General features: G+C 45.8%; 1 long non-coding RNA gene across 1 annotated transcript; it reads right to left on the bottom strand.

The window, feature by feature from the left end:
• Positions 1–3359: 3359 nt before the first annotated feature.
• On the bottom strand, positions 3360–8116 carry LOC138772347 (uncharacterized). The gene is made up of 3 exons (XR_011359751.1): positions 7793–8116; positions 4717–4828; positions 3360–3453 (listed from the first exon to the last, which is right to left on the bottom strand). It is a non-coding gene; the product is annotated as an uncharacterized lncRNA (long non-coding RNA).
• Positions 8117–13665: the final 5549 nt, after the last annotated feature.

The following is a 13665-nucleotide window of genomic DNA, read 5'->3' as shown; positions in this document are numbered from 1 at the left end:
CCAGGGACCGCAGGTCTTAGGCGCCAATCGCCGCGGCCGGCTAATTGACTATTCAAATGCAGCTGTCAAAGCTGACAGCTGCATTTGGATAGTATTTGTGCCCCCTGTCCCTGGTGTCTAGTGGGGGATCTCCACCCCCCCCCCCCTGCGATGCGATCGTGGAGAGAAGATCCGTTCTAATGAGCTGGCCGGGGCTCAGTGTCGGAATGACGCTGATCCCGGCTCGGCAATCTATGTAGATGGTCTGCAGCAAACCTTTATAATACAGCAATGATCTGGTGGATCGGTGCTCTGTTATATACACAGCATTGATCTCAATGGGAGATCAGTGCTGTGTATATAGAAGTCCCCCCAGGGGGCTTCTAATTACTGTATGTGAAAAAAGAATAAGGTGTTTTTATTAATAAATGCCCCCTCCCCTAATAAAAGTCCAAATCACCCCCCTTTTCCCATTTTATAAATATAAATAAATAAACAAACAAACATGTTTGGTATCGCCGTGTGCATAATCACCCAAAATATTATTTATTTAATTCATGATGCATCACGGTAAACGGCGTAAGCGCTAAAAAATTCCAAAGTGCAAAATTGCGCATTTTTGGTCGCATCAAATCCAGAAAAATTGTAATAAAAAGCGATCAAAAAGTCGCATATGCGCAATCAAGGTACCGATAGAAAGTACAGATCATGGCGCAAAAAATGACACATCAGACAGCCCCATGGACCAAAGGATAAAAGCGCTATAAGCATGGGAATAGAGCGATTTTAAGGAACGTTTATTTTCTGTAAAAGGTTTTAATTTTTTACGAGCCCTCAATTAATATAAAAGTTATACAAGTGCATGCATTTTTTTTTTTATTTCACCGCGCATATAATTTTTTTCTAGTTTCGCAGCATATTTTATGCAAAAATTCAGCTTGTCATTGCAAAGTAAAATTAGAGAGGCAAAAAATAAGGGCTCATGTGGGTCTGTAGGTGTAAAAATTCGAATGCTATGGCCTTATATACAAAAGGAGGAAAAAACGAAAACGCAAAAACGAAAATTTGCCCGGTCCTTAAGGGGTTAAACGTACACTGAAAGCATAGCGTAAAACCAACTTAAGTTAGAACAACTAGTTTTAACAAGCGACTTTTTATCTCAATTATTCTCTTCCGTTTTTCCTGGATGATCCGCTTTCACTGATCACCGGGCAACAACAACTTATGTGACCACCATAGAAGCCTGGGAAAAAGGCGGAGGTCCTACCCCAGAGGGAAAAATGGAAACTATGAGTGAAGCTGATAAGTTGTTGGCTTTGTTAGGAAGACAATGAATTGCAGGATTGGCATAGATACTTTATTCAGTCTTCTCATACACCTCTTACCCAGCTGCTCTAACATCTTTAAACCCTTCAAATATAAAGCCGAGCTGCAGATTTTTCTGCATGACACCCGCAGTGTTTTTTCTTTTTTTTAACTATAACATTTTTTATTTAATTTTCCCAAAATACACATATTAGGGGTTTTCTGGGCAAAACCAACTCATCGTCAGGGTGTGGACACCTTGCACTGGCACCAATCAGCTGCTGGCACAAACCTACCCACCTGCCTTAAAGGGGTAGTGCGGCGGTAAAGAATTATTCACAGAATAACACACATTACAAAGTTATACAACTTTGTAATGTATGTTATGTCTGTGAATGGCCCCCTTCCCCGTGTCCCACCACCCCCACCCGTGTACCCAGAAGTGTGGTGCGCTATACTGACCTGTCACGTGCCGACCCCCGTCTCCGATCTTCATTCAGTGACGTATTCTTCGGCCGGCCGGCGAACAGCTCTGACTGTTCAGAATGCCCGCCGCCCTCTGCAGCGTCATCCGATGCTCAGCCGCGATTAGCTGAGCATAACTGTGCTCAGCCAATCGCGACTGAGCAGCTGATGACGTATCAGCCGCGATTGGCTGAGCATAACTGTGCTCAGCCAATCGCGGCTGAGCACAATTGTGACGCGGCGGAGGGGGGACGGGCGGCAGCGACTCGGCCGTCCGTCCGAAGATGACGTTTGGCACAAAATGGCGGACGGCCCTCGACACGGATCAGGTAATGTATAATGCACCAACACTTCCGGGTACACGTGCGGGGGGGGGGGGACACGGGGAAGGGGCTATTCACAGACATAACATACATTACAAAGTTGTATAACTTTGTAATGTGTGTTATTCTGTGAATAATTTTTTACCCCTTTAATTTACCCACTGTGGAGTTTGCACCTATTGCCACCAACCCTTGACCAGTGCAAGTTAAAGTTTATATAAAGTTATATTTATATAGATATCAAACTTCTCAGTGCCCCAAAAGTATTTGTCATATTATCAACTATCATCAAGGCCCTGGGTATAAAAGGTATGGATGCTATAGAGTTTATTTTTACTGGTCATTTGTTTACCTAATGCAACTGTCCTCCTGCCAGTCGGGCTTAGGTTCCTCATGTGTTCTATGCTGAGATCGTATGCTCCTATAAAGTATATCAGTGCCCTTTATCAGACGCTGGCTATTATACTAGTGTATTCTAGCATGCTCAGTGTTCCTTATTCCTGTATCTTCAGGGCCGTCTTAACAGCATTATGGGCCCCTGGGCAGAGGTGCGAATTGGGCCCCACCCCCCGCGGCCGCCACCATCAAAACCCCTATCTTCGCAACCCCGCCCCTAGCCAGTACAATTACGTACAATAAAAAATACAAATTATTGTTAACATAAACTTTAATTCACAACACAGTCTCTCAGCAGCGCAAAAACAAAAAATAACCGTGCGTGCATGCCTCACCAAACCAGACCAGGTTGGCTTCAAAGTATCCAAAAAACGCAATGGAGACAGCACTTCCAACAGCAATCTGCAGGGTCACACCAGTGCAACATGTCTCATATATACAGAGGGGCAACAACATGACTATTATATATGAGAACCATGTTGTCTCCCTGTATGTATATTGTATACATATATTGTGTATATATAGAGAAGGGCAAAACAACATGTCTCATATATACAGAGGGGCAACAACATGACTATTATATATGAGAACCATGTTGTTTCCCTGTATACAGAATACAGGGAAACAACATGGTTCATATATAATATAATAGTCATGTTGTTGCCCCTCTGTCTATATGAGACATGTTGTTTTGCCCTTTCTATATATATGCCAGATAACAAGCAACAAATATTACCACCGCATACTGACTAACACCACCGCTGCTACTGACTAATCCACTGTACACAGATCACTATCACCTCATCCAGTCATATAGAGGTACCCAGCTCTACACAGGTTCTGTACACCATATACATTACAGTGCAGATACATCAAGTGACTCACATGGGACGTCTTCTCTGATCGGAGTTCTTCCCTTTTCATCTTCTTTTCCATTTTCCCTGTGCCGTTATGAGAACTTCTCCGAGCCACGAATCCACAGAATCTGCCAGACAGACATATTAGGCTCCACACTCTGTCACCATCCTCATCTCTCTACACACTGCACATCTGTATTGGCCCCTTATAGATAGCTCCCCCTGTATTACCCACTTATAGATGGCTCCCCCCTGTATCCCCCCCTTATAGATGGCTCCCCCCTGTATCCCCCCCTTATAGATGGCTCCCCCTGTATCCCCCCCGTATAGATGGCTCCCCCTGTATTACCCCCTTATAGATGGCTCCCCCTGTATTACCCCCTTATAGATGGCTCCCCCCCTGTATGCCCCCCTATAGATGGCTTCCCCCTGTATCCCCCCCCTCGTATAGATGGCTCCCCCCTGTATCCCCCCTATAGATGGCTCCCCCCTGTATCCCCCCCCTCATATAGATGGCTCCCACCTGTATCCCCCCCTATAGATGGCTCCCCCCTGTATCCCCCCCCCCTCGTATAGATGGCTCCCCCCTGTATCCCCCCCTATAGATGGCTACCCCCTGTATCCCCCCCTCTCTTGTATAGATGGCTCCCCCCTGTATCCCCCCCCCTATAGATGGCTCCCCCTGTATCCCCACCCCTCGTATAGATGGCTCCCCCCTGTATCCCCCTATAGATGGCTCCCCCCTATAGATGGCTCCCCCCTGTATCCCCCCTATAGATGGCTCCCCCTGTATACCCCCTATAGATGGCTCCCCCCTGTATCCCCCCCTATAGATGGCTCCCCCTGCATACCCCCTATAGATGGCTCCCCCCTGTATCCCCCCCAGGGCCGGACTGGGACTTAAAATCAGCCCTGGCACTCAAACCTCAGCAGCCCAGATACCATATCCTTCCTTATAAATTAGAGATAGCATTGTACTATACATGCTGTAGCGAATTCTACTCACTACTCACTACTTCCTTAAATATTGAACCCTACCATCAACACATAAAAAAGAAAAAATCTTTTGTGCATATTTATGTATTTCAGCAGCACCAAATCCGCAATAGATTAGGTATGTACGGGAATCTGTGAGGTCCATACTAGGTACAGAGCTGTAGAAAGGTGCGGGGGAGATACAGTATCAGTGACAGGACTTTTAGTCCAGTGTAAACTTTAATAATCATCCTTTTTCTTTACCAGCTGAAGTGTCACAGAGGAGGAGCCTTCCTGCTCTGACTGATTTACATACATGGCGGTGCTGCGGCTGTCACTGTGACACTTCAGCTGGTAATAAAAAGGATGATTATAAAAGGAGTTTGCTTATAGTGCAATTACATCCAGTGACTTACAGGAGGCGTCTTCTCTGCATGAATTGCAAGTGATGTTTTTGCTAAAGTTGTTCTCTTTTTCTTGCTCGCCTATCATGAAGACTTCTCCGGCCGTGACTCCCCTCTGTAGGATCTACCAGACAAACATTTTAGGATCCTTGTTCCAGCATCATACCCAAGTGTATTGCTTCACAAAGTAACCTTTGCCAAAGTGTCTGGGGCCTCCCTAACAAAAGGGCCAATGCCCCACTCACACCTTGGACGTGACCCTATTATTAAAAATTTGTGTTTGTTAATACCCAATAAAATAATAAATTTAACATGAAGATGAAGGTGACACTATTAAAAATACACTCCAGGTCACCAATATATGAAGTGTATGGATATGGCGGCCCACACAGGCCCTGCTTATACTGTAGTAGCTGCAGACTACTATCCATAGAACAATACTGATGACCAGATGATATATTAAAAGCTGCATAGCCCCTCAACTAGTGTCACTTTGCAAAGAGGCAGCTTATTTCTAGGGAAGTGAATGGAGCTGAGTTCTAATACAATAACACACACAACCTGAGGACAGGGTGGCGCTGTTTTTGGAAGAAAACAACCATGTTTTTCTAATTCTGGATACTCCTTTTAAATTCTGTAGTGATGATTATGACCATAAAGTCACTACATGTGTGCGCAAACAGCCATTTTAATATCAGGTTTAATTGAACATAATAAACTGTTATGGACCTTTTAGGACTTTATGAGCAGCTACTGTATGGTCGCATTCACACGTCCGTGTTCTGTGCAGAACACGGACGTGAAATGCCTGTAACGGACTCTCCCCCGCCCGGACAGCATCTGTGATAAGATGCTGGGAGCGGGGGAACTGTACAGATATGCTGTAATGAAGCAGCCGTGCGGCTTTGTCATTACAGTGCAGCGCATATCTGTACAGTTCCCCCGCTCCCAGCATCTTATCACAGATGCTGTCCGGGCGGGGGAGAGTCCGTTACAGGCATTCCACATTCATGTTCCGTGCAGAACACGGAACGTGTGAATGCGGCTTATGGCTCAAAAAAGTGTGTGTGAACATAGCCTGACAGACAAAAGTCCAGCACCTCGTTCTGGTGTATTAGAATTCACAGCTTCATAACAGATCCATAATGTAAGACACCCTTGTTACCAACAACTGCATCATGTGATGGTGATGGCGTCTTGTATCAGGGAGTTACAATAAAGATGTGAATATAATTACATAGGAAGAAAGTGCTGGACTTTTGTCTATGGAATCCTACATATATTTACAGTCACATTTAAAGGGGTTGTCCGGCGGTAAACAATTATTCACAGAATAACACACATTAAAAAATTAAACAACTTTGTAATGTATGTTATGTCTGTGAATGGCCCATTTTCCTGTGTCCCACCACCCCCACCCGTGTACCCAGAAGTGTGGTGCGCTATACATACCTGTCACGTGCCGACTTGTCTCCGATCTTCAGTCAGCGATGTCGTCTTCGGACGGCCGGGCCGAATCCCTCCGACCGTCCTGGGTGCCGGCCACCCTCTTCAGTGTCACCAGATGCTCAGCCGCGATTGGCTGAGCATAACTGTGCTCAGCCAATCGCGGCTGAGCATCTGATGACTGAAGATTGGAGACGAGTCGGCACGTGACAGGTATGTATAGCACACCACACTTCCGGGTACACACGTGGGGGTGGTGGGACACGGGGAAGGGGGCCATTCAAAGACATAACATACATTACAAAGTTGTATAACTTTGTAATGTGTGTTATTCTGTGAATAATTGTTTACCGCCGCACTTCCCCTTTAACTACAGATTATTACAGATTATTCCAGTGGTGTAAACACCCAGCACACACCGTGCATACATACATATATATATATATACGTACGTACACATGTAGCCGGCATTAAACAGATTGTGCTGACGCTACAGTTCAGGTATGGTCACATGTCAGCGCAATGTGTCTAACACTGGCAGTATACACTTTCTGTAGTGCTGTGTACTGCCGATACCCTGGGATGGGCACACTACAACCAACCCATGGCATCCCTGTCACACAATGGAGACTATAAACTAGGACAGCATCTCCTTCATACAAAAAATGTGTTTTCATATTCTGCCATATTGCATATACAAAAAATATGTAATACTGTATGTGCAATATGTCAGAATAAGAAGGCACAATTTTTGCATGAAGTAGATGCAGTCCTCTGGATTTTTTTTAACACATGCATATCATATATGAGAACATTCTGTACAAACATAAAATTATATACACATATGCCTACTGCACATACATGCATACAATATATCATAAGCATACTACAGAAGCATGTATACACTATAAACTGTACATACAAATACACAAACACACTATACATATATTGATACATCATAAACATACTACAGAGGCATGTATACACTATTCACACATCTACACACACACACACACACACACACACACTATACATATATTCATACATCATAAACATACTACAGAGGCATGTATACACTATATACTGTACACACATATACATACTAGAGGCATGCATACACTATATACTGTACACACATACACATACTAGAGGCATGCATACACTATATACTGTACACACATATACATACATCATACACATACTAGAGGCATGCATACACTATATACTGTACACACATATACATACATCATACACATACTAGAGGCATGCATACACTATATACTGTACACACATATACATACATCATACACATACTAGAGGCATGCATACACTATATACTGTACACACATATACATACATCATACACATACTAGAGGCATGCATACACTATATACTGTACACACATATACATACATCATACACATACTAGAGGCATGCATACACTATATACTGTACACACATATACATACATCATACACATACTAGAGGCATGCATACACTATATACTGTACACACATATACATACATCATACACATACTAGAGGCATGCATACACTATATACTGTACACACACTGTGTACATTACACACTTGAACACACTCCATATAGTAACACACTTACACATACACATACAATCACTTACTTCTCATCACTAAGCTCCTTAGTTCTCTGGTCCTGGCAGGTCCTCCTCCCTCACAGCCAGCATGGTTCTCCCCTGCCCCTCTGACTGCAGAGCAGGAAGGAGATGATGAAATCACTGTGAGGGGGAGGGAGACTTGGTTGCTTCCTCACCCAGCCCAGCAGGGGGCAGATGACAGGCCCGGGCCCCCCTCTGACTGACACCTCAGTCAGCAGCCTCTCAGTGCTGCAGCGTGGGGCAACTTCTTCTCCTCTCTCCTCCAGGAAGCTGATCCCCTGCAGGAAATGACGTCAGATGTGAGAGGAAGTTGAAGCAGACGGCCTGTGCGGCACCTCCGTTATGCTGAGGTATAGGGAAATAGGCAGAGGGGAGGGGGGAGCAGGGGAGGAATATTCCGGCCCAGTCACACTGCCAGAGGCTGAGAGAACAGCGCGGCGGCCGGCCACACTTCTCTCAGCCACTGCAGAGGGCCGATGCAAGTTTACAGCAGGACCAGCAGCCCCACTGACTGGTAATCTGGCGGCCCAGCGGGCATTTGCCCGGCCCGCCAGATTACCAATCCGGCCCTGATCCCCCCCTATAGATGGCTCCCCCGTATTCCCCCCTTATAGATGGCTCCCCCCTGCACAGCAGATAAAAAAAAAAAAAAACACCCAACTCACCTACCAGCGCTCCCCCGTCGCTGCTTCCTCTCCTCTTCTGCCCCTGGCTGATGCGTCACTCCCTGGGGGATTCTCAGGGAGCGAACACATCCGGAAGCTCAGTGTGCACCCGGGCCGGGACTTCCGGTACAGGAAGCCCCAGTGACGCGCACTGAGTTTCCTGATGCGTGCGCTCCCGGAGAATCCCCCGGGGAGCGACGCATCAGCCGTTGCCGGATTTCCTCTTGCGACCGCAAGCAAGAAAGTGCAGCGGGCAGGGGCCCCCTAGGACGCAAGGGCCCCCGGGCAGCCGCCTACCATGCCCAATGGGTAAGACGGCCCTGTGTATCTGCCTTCTACCTGACTTTTTCTGACTCCGGTGTTGTGACCTGAATATTCCTTACAAATTCAGAAGGAGACAGCACTGTTCACAGCAAACGTGATTACTTTATTCACATCCTACTCCCGCAACGTTTCGGCTGATTCTCAGCCTTTCTCAAGCGGTACAAAATGGAGTCCCGGCCCCAGGGTGTGATTGAGGCAGAGACTCCAGCCCCTAACCAGATCTGAATGGTGGTGCCATCTGGTAGTCAGCACTATTTAATAGCATACACCTTAGCTGTTCAAATGGGGGCGGTGCGCCCTTGACAACCAGCCGGGCCGGCCGTCAAGGACGCAGTTGGCAGGCTCCAAACAACTGTCCGGGACGGTCACCAGGGACGCTGTTGGCGCTTACAGAGAGCCGGCCTAGCGCTCCTGCAGCGCAGGGAGTGGAGTGTGCTGGCTGGCTCCTGACAACAGGGGTTGGGCTTAAAGAGTCTGATAATGAGTGCCAATGCAGTACTGCCCTTATGTCCAAGGAACCTGCAATACTGCCCTTAACCTGTAATTTCAGGGTCAGAGAAAATTTGACAATCGACCACATAAAAAGCCCTTTTAGCAATGAGGGATAAAATGTGTTGGGATGTTTTTCTGTGTTTAGCAATATATTAGATCCAGCACACAATATACCATTTGATCCCCGCGTTCCTATTACGAAATCTGATGACAATTTATAACTATAGGTTATAAGTCTTCCAGAAAATCTGCGATACTCTTATTATACGGTATATTTTAACATCACTGTTCAGCAGGGAAATTGGTGGAACGTTGCCCAGATGATGTCGTTGTTTAACTTAAGTAAAGCTAGGATATTCACTTCTAGAATCTCCCTGCAGAACCTCCATCTCGCGAAGCTCGTAGGAAACAGCTTTTCATTTATTCGAGTGCTATAAACATTTTATAGTACTCACTTGGCAGCCCATCAGGGCCTGCGGCTCTATGTGGTTTAAGCGATTTAATCACATTTTTAATCTCATCTTCTGAAATATCTCTATTAAGGGACAGGAGGTCCCAGGGGGAGACCATCGGAGGATTCATTCATTTCAAGATTTTTTAATATCATCCAGGACGGTTGAGTCAGCGAACCATCCTCCTTACTGATGTTTCTTCTGAAATTGAGGCCACTACTTACTGTAGGAAGTCTACTCTTCTCTACTCTGAGGGTTTTAATAGACGGACTGATGGCGGCCCTATGAATAATGTAAACAAGCGCCAATCGGCTAGATCAGCGTTCGTTTACTGAGCCTATTAGACAGCTCAATGATCGTGTAGCAAGGGCGGTACGGACATTATTAGAGATGTCCGTGCAGCCATTGCCCTAAACTGTAATACATTAACTCTCCACTCTCCCCATCTTCTCCTGCCCTCTGCTTTTTTCCCGGCCACAGCCAGAGAGTGGCTGAGCGGCCTGTCAGTTCAGAGACCGCTTTGAAGCTACAACCGCTGCGCTGGGAAGAGAGCAGAAGAGAGGGCAGGAGAAGACCGGGAGAGTGGAGAGTTTATTCTATTAGCCGTCAGCCATGCATCGCTATTACACGTAACAATGCACAGTTAGCGGCCGAAGATTTTTGTGTCGGACCTAAAGACACTATTAGCTGATGATTGTTGTCTCTATTAGATTCACCCAATTATCGCTCCATGAAATAGGACCCTTATGCTGCGTTTACACGGAGCGATAATTCACCTGATCGTACGATTAGCGATTTCGAAGTGACGATTGTTTTTTTATATAACGATCAGCGATATATCGTACGGAAAAATCGTTTTGCCATCGTTTAAGCCTGTCTTGCACATAGGTTTAATCAGTGAACGACTGTTTACACGGAACGATCTGCGAATTTTTTGCAAACGATGAACGACGATTTAAAGGACAAGTGCCATGAAAAACTTTTTCCCAGTAATTGAAGCAAATTACAAAGTTATATAACTGTAATATGCTTCAATCACCTATCTGCCTCCCCTCCCTGTCTTTTCCCCCCTCCACCCCCCACCAGGAAGTGTCCTAACTCACACAGACCTAATTACTGTCGTCACCGTCACCAAGCTCTTCTCTCAGCTCCTTCTCCTGTTACAGCAGCCCCCCCTCCCCTGCCTTGTCAGGTGACTCAGCTTGCTCAGCTCCCATTAGCTGAACAACTGCAAGCCATCACTTGGACTGGGGAGGGGGGGGCTGCTGTAACAGGACCTAGAGCAGCCCTCCTGCTGATGACTCATCCTCACAAGAAGAAGCTGCCTGGTGACGGTGACGGCAGTCATTAGGTCTGTGTGAGTTAGGACACTTCCTGGTGGGGGATGGAGGGGGGAAAAGACAGGGAAGGGAGGCAGATGATTGAAGCACATTACAGAGTTATATAACTTTGTAATGTGCTTCAATTAGTGGGAAAAAGTTTTTCATGGCACTTGTCCTTTAAGAACATGTTGTAAGATCAAAATGAACGATTTCTCGCTCGTCGTTTGATCGTTTGCTGCGTTTACACGTATGATTATCGTTCGAATTCGATCGTTATTGTGCAAATTCGAACAATAATCGTTCTGTGTAAACGCAGCATTAGGGACTCCTATCCAGACACTCAATTACTCAAATCTTTGACTTCTAAGATATAGCACCTGGAATCTACGTGGAAAAATGAGCCTATACCTACTAAGGATAAAGGGGGAGATTTATCAAAGGGTGTAAAATTTAGACTGGTGCAAACTGGCCACAGCAACCAATCACAGGTCCTCTTTTCTTTCACCAGAGCTGGAAGCTGAGCTGTAATTGGTTGCTGTGGCCAGTTTGCACCAGTCTAAATTTTACACCCTTTGATAAATCTCCCCCAAAGTGTTTCAGGGTGCTCTTACATGCTGTGCCAGTAGCCATGGCTGGGACTTGTAATTCTAAAAAATTGCAACATGACCTGAATACAGTGGCAAGTCCAGTCTAGCCTGCAATCAGAGGTGAAGGGCAAGCTCTAGCCACATCCACTTGCACTGCATGTAATGGCACTTTCATGAGACCAAATTACAACTTAAAGAGGACCTGTCACCCCCGGTGACGGGGTGACAGGCTCTTACCCCCGTTAGAGCCCCCTATACTCACGTGATCCCGCCGGGTCCAGCTTCTGGAGATGGTCGGGTCACGGAGATATCGGCGCCCGAAGCCTGGTGCGCACGCTCCTCAGATGAGTCCAACGCTCATAGAGAATGACAGGAGAGTCCAGCGCTCCGTCATTCTCTATGAGCGTTGGACTCATCTGAGGAGTGTGCGTGCTGGGCTGGAGCGGCTGAGATCTCCGTGACCCGACCATCTCCAGAAGCGGGACCCGGCGGGATTAGGTGAGTATAGGGGGCTCTAACGGGGGGTCGGGAGCCTGTCACCCCGGCACGGGGGGTGACAGGTTCCCTTTAAGGCCATGTTCACACAACATATGTTTTGTATAAATCACGGCCGTTGTTGCAATTTGCTACTGCTCTGTCCATGTCAGGAACTCTCTAGAGCAGCAGCAAATCCCTATAGAAAACCTCTCCTGCTCTCCAGACTGGAAAGAATACACCACTTCGTGCAGGACTGACTGGAGTACTGCTGCGCAATTATTTTAGCGCAAAACAAAAAATTGCACTTGGCTAAAAAAGTAGGTAACATAAAGCCATGCCCCCTCAGAGCGGAAAAATTCCAAAACGATCCCGTCTGCATAAACTGGTCGAAATAGCGCAAACGGTTTGATAAATGCTGCAAAAATATACAGTATATGCCTGGACAAAACACCTTTTTTGACCCCAAAAAATGGTGCAAAACAAATGATACATACCCCCCTTTGGCTTCAATAGGAGCTTCGGCACTAACCCACGGTGACATGTCACAACTTGTCAGTGTGTTTCCCCCCACTCCCATTGAATTAAATAGGAGCAGGGTTTTGGATGGTAATATGCACTATTTTGGATATGAAAAATTATTGCGCTTTTTTGTGTCCAAAACAAGTTGTTTAATGCCAATGTGAGCATACCGCTTTAACCCCGGCAATCTAATAGCATTGGGCATTCAATTACAATAAAATGTTATCTTGGCCGAGATTTTTGGATCTGTCTAAATCATGCCATGAAAAGTATCCACATTTCCATTCTCGGTGACAACCGATACACTTCCTGGACGGTCTTCAGCTTCAGTGATGAAATGTCTTGTCTTAAATTGAGCAGCCCTGTCTGTGACTGTCAGGTAGTAGGAACCCTTTTCACCTTTTTTGACTGATATGACAGGACTGCTCTGTTTTGTTAAAAAAAAATAAAATAAAAAAAACACCTTTGAAGGGCTGCAATGCTGGTTCCTAAAAACAAAAGCTGTATCTAATCTACATAGAAGGTGGCTAGGCTTTCCTTCATGAGGAGAACAGATTCTAAATACCCTGGCTTATTGGTGTCCATACAGGCCGACCCCCAACACTGTCCACATACCCCGGATATACCCTGCTATACGACCGAACAAATACACTGCTCTTCAGCAATCAAAAGGTTAAAGGGGAACTATCAGCAGGTTAGATGAATCTAACCTGCTGATATGTCCTTATTGCGCAGGAGACGCAGAGGAGGAAGGTATGGCTCTTCATCCTTACTCTTTAACCCTACCGTCCAGTAAGACCATTAAGAGCAGCAGGTGAGAGTTGTCTAGTGCACTAGTACTGATACACTATGCCATTAGTATAGTATTGTTATATCTTAGGTCGGGTTCACACTGCGTTTTTGCAGTCTGTTTAATGGATCCTCTTGTAAATGGTTACTTTTAGTGTACAGAAAAACGTTGTCAACCACATTTTTGTATACACTAAAAAAAATGATATGTTATAGAAGTCAATGGAAACACAGATCCAAACCGATGCACAC

Source organism: Dendropsophus ebraccatus, chromosome 14, assembly GCF_027789765.1.
Source record: "Dendropsophus ebraccatus isolate aDenEbr1 chromosome 14, aDenEbr1.pat, whole genome shotgun sequence".
In the NCBI taxonomy this organism is placed as follows: domain Eukaryota; kingdom Metazoa; phylum Chordata; class Amphibia; order Anura; family Hylidae; genus Dendropsophus; species Dendropsophus ebraccatus.
The sequence above is the reverse complement of the archived record's forward strand: the minus strand, read 5'-3'. Positions and strand labels throughout refer to the sequence as shown.